Source organism: Chlamydotis macqueenii, chromosome 3 (genome assembly GCF_036417535.1).
Source record: "Chlamydotis macqueenii isolate bChlMac1 chromosome 3, bChlMac1.mat, whole genome shotgun sequence".
In the NCBI taxonomy this organism is placed as follows: domain Eukaryota; kingdom Metazoa; phylum Chordata; class Aves; order Otidiformes; family Otididae; genus Chlamydotis; species Chlamydotis macqueenii.
In genome coordinates, this window is record NC_141558.1 from 111925569 (window position 1) to 111932714 (window position 7146).

The window sequence follows — 7146 nt, forward strand, 5'->3', positions numbered from 1 at the left end:
TTCTCTGAGAAAAGACATTGTCAGTACATTGATTTTTGCTGCCGCCACATGCAAGGTCTTGGGGAAGAAGCTTTCTCACCTATCTGATCTCCTCTCAAAGCTGTTATCTGAAGGGCATCTCTTTCTGGGAACTGCAAAAACTAAAGAGATCATGACTCCTTCATACCTCAGGAAGAATGCTGGCCACTTAACAACGATGCACAAGAGAATTGTTACTAGCATGGACATTTTCTATAGTATCTGCCACAATACAGCCCAGGAAAGCTCTTCACTGGACATAGTCGCAAAACAGAACAGAACCACTTGTTTACGTAAGATCTTTCTTTTGTATTTTCCTCCTGTGATTCCTACCTGTATACCCCAGGCACAAGATGAAACACTGAGATTGCTGGTACAAACCTGTGGAAGGAATTCCATCAACTTTATACTAACCAGTAGCGTGGAGTGTTACTGCCTACACATTGTGTTTGGCATTTACTTCTTAACAACATAGACACTTGGCTTTCTTCTTTCAGGTGCGCTTGGCTTTTCAGAGTTTCTTACACTGTATCTAGTTTGATGAAATAAGATCTGCAATCTTCTTCTTTGGACAGTATGTAAATGGAGGACAAGAGTTCACTGACAAACATCACTTCGAGTTCAAGAGCTAGTATTAGAAAAGGTAGGGCATCTTGTTTGTCACCTAGAACTCTGCTTCTGTTGGGACTGAACTACTCTGTACAACGTGACTGTGCTCCACAATTCTGACATCTAAAATAAATACAACAACTAGGGAATTTTTTTTTGTAATGGAATTGCAGTTCTTCAACCTTTTGGTTATAAATAGACCTGTATATTTTCTAGTACGACTAAAACCAAAATGGATGGCTTTGGGATTCCTGCTTGGACTATGTATACTTTAATGTTAAAAAGCTAATACTAATGCTAAAACCTAATGATAAAATTACTGCCTCATAACCCAGTTACAAATTGTAGAGAGTTCCACACAGATAATTTTTACCATTATGTTGCCTCTTGTAATACTGCTATCAAACATCTCCAACTACAACAGGAGTATCACAGCAGACAAAAGTCCCTTCTGTGTTATTTTCAGTCTGGGAATTGGAATTCTTATTTCTCTACTGCCTGTTCTGGTTTTGGTGCTGATCCATCACAGGAGAGCAGGTGGTTTGTTGCAGCACCGCACCAGCAGTACTTATTCCTGGGCTGACTCATTCCTCACCTATACCATGCAAGAGACAGATTCAGTTTCCTATCACACCCAGGCAGGTCTCTTGACCCAGAAAATAAAATTTTTTGCCATAGTGAGGCCAAGAGATTACAGCACTTGGCTATCACAGGGTGACCTTTGAACAAACACAGGCAGGCAGCCCAGGATCCCGAATGATAGCCTACAGTAGATAAAAGAGTTCTCAAGTCAAGGAGCCACTGATTTCCAGTGCCTCTTTTCCAGGACTTCCAAGCTCATGGGTTCCCTAGAATAGGATGAGATTATGGTTGTCAGGAATTTTATCCCTCTGACACCTGAATGTGTCCAGACACACTTCTTCCCACACAATTCCAACAAAGGGAACTCCTTCATAAAAGACACCAAGAAAAAAAACCCAGTGTCTCACTGCAAAAAACTCCATGATAATAACATTATCTTTCTTCCCTGAAATGCATTAATTTATTCTCTCTCTCAGGAAAAGAGGATGTTTTCAAGTGTCATTCGTGCAATCCTACATTTCTGTTCAATGTAAATCATGCCTTCGATAATGAGTGGATGAGCCATTTCACCTACCGACTAAGATATGTTCAAGAAAACAGGCCTGCTTATCCACTGCTTTCAGGCTCAGGAGGCACTGTAAGCTGCATGGAGCAGACGTGAAAAGCTGTTTTCTTGGTACGCATTCCCTCTGCACGGCAGAATATGCCTGTCTCAGATGGAAAGCAGCATAGAAACTCATTCACCAAGTTAACCTGGAAACTCAACCATGAAGTTTACCAAGTTCCCTTTGAAGTTGGCTTGGTTGGCTGTCCAGTCAAGCAAGCATTTCATGTCCATAACTGATCACGTCCAGCTGCAAAATTCAAGTGATTAAAACATGCTGCCACTCTGCTAGCAACAGTCAGATAGCAGTTACTGTGGCTATTGTGTGTCTCCACAAGGACAATTTCTGACTACAGGAAAAGGAAACCCACCTTGGTTAGGCGCTCTGGTTACATTTTTCTCTGAATTTTGTTAGCAGTCAGTCCTTATCACATGTGTCATCAGAACAGAGTGAAAACTTCAGAGGAACTTCTGAAGGCTAAAACTTCAGAAGAGGAAGCAATTTTTAAACTAAAAAGACTGACAACAACAGAGAGAAAAATACACGGAAAAATGGCAGGCACTGTTGGAGAAGTGATACAATCCTCATATGGACAGCTGACTCTCATACCTAGCCAACTATAAGTCTCTGTGGATGCTGGGTGAAGAATTGGGTTTTATGTCTCTCTGTTACTCAGAAATGCTAATTATCTAGTCCTTTTTTTTTTCCTACAAAATGCATCACTTTTATGGTTTTAAATCAGTCTTTTCATTTTGCTGTGACAAATATACCAACTTAAATCTCACTTCTTCTGAGTGAAGCCCATTCCAAATTCTTCATGTTCTTCTACAAGGGGAGAGGAAACTACAGGTTCTTTTCTCTTTCTAACCTGAGGTGCCAGCATGTAAGTCTGAACAAATGGGTCACAAATCTCAAACAGCGTTTGAGTCCGTTGAACTCTGCTTCCTCTGCTGGGTAACAATATGAAAAAGGTTTCTACGAAGGATTTCACACTTTCTAAACAAAACGTGCTCTTTAGCCAACCAGCTATTTACAGAACTGATCCAACGGCTGATTGAAACCCTTCCTTCCTACAACCCACAAACCGACCACCAACTTCCTTGACAGAACCTACAGTCCAAATTCAGATCTTGCACCTTCAGTATCACACAAGCCAAGCTTAAAATTATAAAACTGTATTTAAAAAAAAATTAAGGCCAAACCCAAGCAGATTCCAAGGCAGATGGTCAGAGAAGATGCTCTTATGACAAAGATTAGAGATTTGTCTGCTTTTTCACATGCTTGCTGCACAGTCTTGGGCTGTGCAATTCAACCACATCATATATAGGAATAGTCCTGCCTACTTCCTCTGTGTATTGAGGAAGAGGTTTTGCACTCACCTTTCCCCTGACTCCTCCAGGTGTGAATTCTGTCTCCCCATCACAAAGCTGTGGGTTCACACAGCAAGTGTAGCTGGACAGCTTCGCCTGCAATTCACCTACCAGTCTTCTTTTAGCACAACTAGTAATGAGGTGAGTTCATTCAAGAACTTTGCAAAGCACTGTACTCTAGGGAGTACATAACGTTACATGATACGATATACAGATGCACACTCATCTTATGAGCTACAGACACCAAAAGACAAGGCATTTGCAAAGACTTTGAGTGTGTGAAAGAGCAGAGCAGTCACTAGTTCTCCACAGGTAATCAGGGAGGATGGCCTTGAGATAAAGACTGGAGATTTGTAGTGACATTGTTCAACATCAGGGTCTGCTTTTTGCACGTCTCTTGCCTAGTGCAGTTCTTGGTCTGTACAGTTTAACTTCAATAAAGCACAGATGATACTGCTCTGCCTCCCAGAGATGTGACAGGGAAATTTGTATAAAGATGGACAAACACTGAAACTACAGTAAAGGGGCAACAAAAGCAGATCAGTCTTGTTTCTTACTCTGCAAGTTTAGTGCAGTTGAACTACTGCCCTCAATATACGGAGATGGAAAAAAGGCAGAGCTTCCTGGGCCAAAAGGAAGACAACTGGGAGAGCCCTGTTCAAGGAAGGAATACCTTCTTACCTAAGAAGGGGATGGAGAGGGATTAGCAGCACATAGTCTAGTTGAGCTTAAATAGGAAGGTCACCAACAACTGATTTTCCAATTAGCAGTTTAAGGAATGGGAGTTTAAAATTAAGTGTGCATTGCTGCATCTTCTAAGGTGCTCTCCCATCCCTCCATAATTCTTTCCGGTCCCTGGCTCAGAAGTCACACAGTGGCGTAGGACAAGAACGCAAGCAGGCTTGTCACACAAAAACAAAGCTTGTGTGGGATACAGAGGGAAGGGAATCTGGGGGAAATGGTGCTGAGAGCCAGACATGAAGTGGTAGGGGGAAGCAGGATTGTTAATTTGGGCTGGAAATAATGAAGAATAAAATCTGGTTTTTGACTAGTGTTGGAGAAGTGAAAGCCTTCAGAACTGGAATTTCCCAGTCCTGCCCAACCCCAAAAGGTCAGGACTGGGGTCAAGAGGAAGCTGTGCTGGTATAGAGAAAAGGAAGTTTAATAAATTTGGGCTTTGTGATTCTTTCGTCTTTGCAGTCACACTGATGGTTCTCCATGTTTGTACTGTGGTTTTTTTGTACTTCTCTCAGGCATCTCAGGGCATTGACTAGCAGCAGGATGATGCTTTCTGTCATTTTCAAGGCTACTCCACACATCTCCATCCCTGGAGATTTTCAAAACCTGGCAAGGAGAAGGCCCTGACCAACCCGATCTATCTTGGGATTTGTCCCTGCTTAGGCAAGGGGGTTACACTAGAGACCTCCAGAGTCCATTTCAGCCTAGACTGCTCTGTGATTCTGTGATGTGCACTTGAAGGCAATGGCATTTTGGCCTCAAGCAGAGTTACTTCCAGGACTGGGAGTTCCATCCCTTTATCTGCAAGCCCAGAGGGGTAAGAGCCATGGCTTAGAAATCCATCTCAGGACCACGGCATAAGGAGCCACCAGGGCCCAGCAAACAGAGTTAGACTGAGAAAACCTAATTACCAGTCTTTCTGGCCGTTAACAGCAGGCCAGAAGGCCTTGTTTAACCCAGCCAAGAGTTATGCAGTCTCAGTGTGCCCATTGATATGTCACTGTGACCATCAAACCAGGAGTTCTCCATGTCCAAAACCTGAGATCTGTGCATAGATCAGAGGAGGGCAGCACTACCCACCAGATGAAAGAGTCAGGGTTGTCTGGCTCCACCCAATCTGTCAGCAGCACCTCTGGCCATTTCAGCCTCACTGACCTCCTTTTGCCCCTTCCAGCAAAGCAAGTGTGGTGTTCCCTGTGCAACAGAGAGCAGAAGAGGTCTAGTGAAGCCTGACAGTGCCATGCATTGCTCCGCAGCTTTTGTGAAGAAGGGAGTTACAAGTAAGCCACAAGGAAGTGGAATAATTGGCTAGCATGCAGGGAGCATTTGCAACACTCAAGAGGGTGATAGGCACTGACGCTTACAGAGGCAACTCAGAGACCTTTCACATCCCCGTGATGCCCAGGTTCTGAATTACTTGCATTTGCAACCAAGATTCAGGAGGGTTCATTAAAGCGTTAGATTACGGAAGAGAAATCTGATGGACAAGTTGATGTAATGTAGTCCTCAAGAGCTCACAAAGATGGCCATGAGACCATCTTGCTTTCCGTGCTGGTAACTTCCTCTTCCATGCCCTCCTGCCTTCCTGGGTTCCTGCAGGCCAGCTGGCTTGCCTTATGACACTACTGCAATACACAGTTGCCCAAAGGTCACTTTAAAAAACTTTTAAGTATGCTGGCACAAGGGCCAAAATTAACAGTTTGGGAGGGTGTTAATGTAAATTCTACACAACCATGGAATTTCATCATTCCTAGATACCTCCTCTTGGGATTGGAAGATATGACAGAGAATGCCTTACTCCTACTTCAAAGTATGTGTGTTCAAGGCCAAGAGAGCACTATTTTATACCAAATGTTCTCAACTTTGTTACACTTTGCTACAAACATAGCATCTTAATTTTTTTTCCTGTCTAAAATTTGGCTTTACTCTTTGTCACATCTCACCTGGATCCCGCTGGTGCTGGAGGGAATACCTAGAGGAGGACCACCAGCCTCCAAACAGTTCCATAAAAACTCCTTTCCTTTTTGTCTGAGTGGAGAAGATGTTCATGCCCACACCCATACCGCACTGGAGAGTCTTGCCTCAGAGTGTGCAGGTGGGGAGGACAAGCAGCTCTTAGGCTTGTAGCAGGTCAAGTAGCAGGTGTCCGCTTGAATTCAGGCTTACAGGATAGCACAGGAGCCAAGTCAGCTCCTTCCCGGGCGGAGGCAACGCCTGTTGATATTCCTATGATGCATTTTCCTTTCTAAGCCAAGAAGGAAAAAGTCTTTCTTTAAGATTCAGCTCCAGAGGTACCTGACATGCCCCCAAGCTGCTGAAAGCACCAAGGCACAGGCACTGCCCACCTCCCCACTACAGATTCACCTGCACCCTTGCTTATGTCCACCTTCTCACAAGGCTGTTCTTAATTTCTCATTATGGACTCATTCCATTTCTCCTTCCTTTCCCCCCAAATCAACTATCTCTCCTAAATCTCAACCTCTAGAAACCTACTAACATGAAAGCTCTGTTTCATTTATGTCCTGCATGAGCATAACAAGTGAGCATTTCCCTCCAAAAGCCTTCAAACAAACACAGGACACCACAAACACAAACAACTACAGCACAGGGAAAAGATGAACCAGATCGCAACGTGTGGCTTTTCAGCATGCTCTTCCTTCCTAGAAGAACACCGTCCCCTACTGGCATTATGTGAGCACATGGTAGAGGAGATGGGCGCAATTCCTAGAGCAGCTGTGCTCAAGTACAGGCAGGTAGATGGAGGGATGAACAGCAAAACAGGGTGAGTATGCAGCAGGAGAGGGAAAAGCAATGCAGGAGGGCTGACATGCAAGAAGGTGGCAGCACCTCACAGTTTTTAAAATGGCCAAAGACTCAAAAAACACATGCACTTTCACAATGTATTCAGGGGCTTTGCTTCTACCTTTTTATTGACTAGCCAATGTTTTCTTATTTTTAATAAACAATATTAATTTGCATCTATTTTACATTGTCTCAGAAATTGCAACAGTAAGCGCTCCACTAATTTTTTTTTTTTAAATGTGCTGTAGTTTCCAGCAAGTTTTCCCTTAAATAGGCAGGAAATATGAGGTTTCCCTGCCCTATGTCAGCAACAGTGAAAGAGAATTAGGACTTGTACCTCCTTGCTTCGTCACTGCGGTACAAAGGACAGACACAGATTGTTATTAAAGCTTATTGACAGACTTTATCCTTAGCTCCCATCC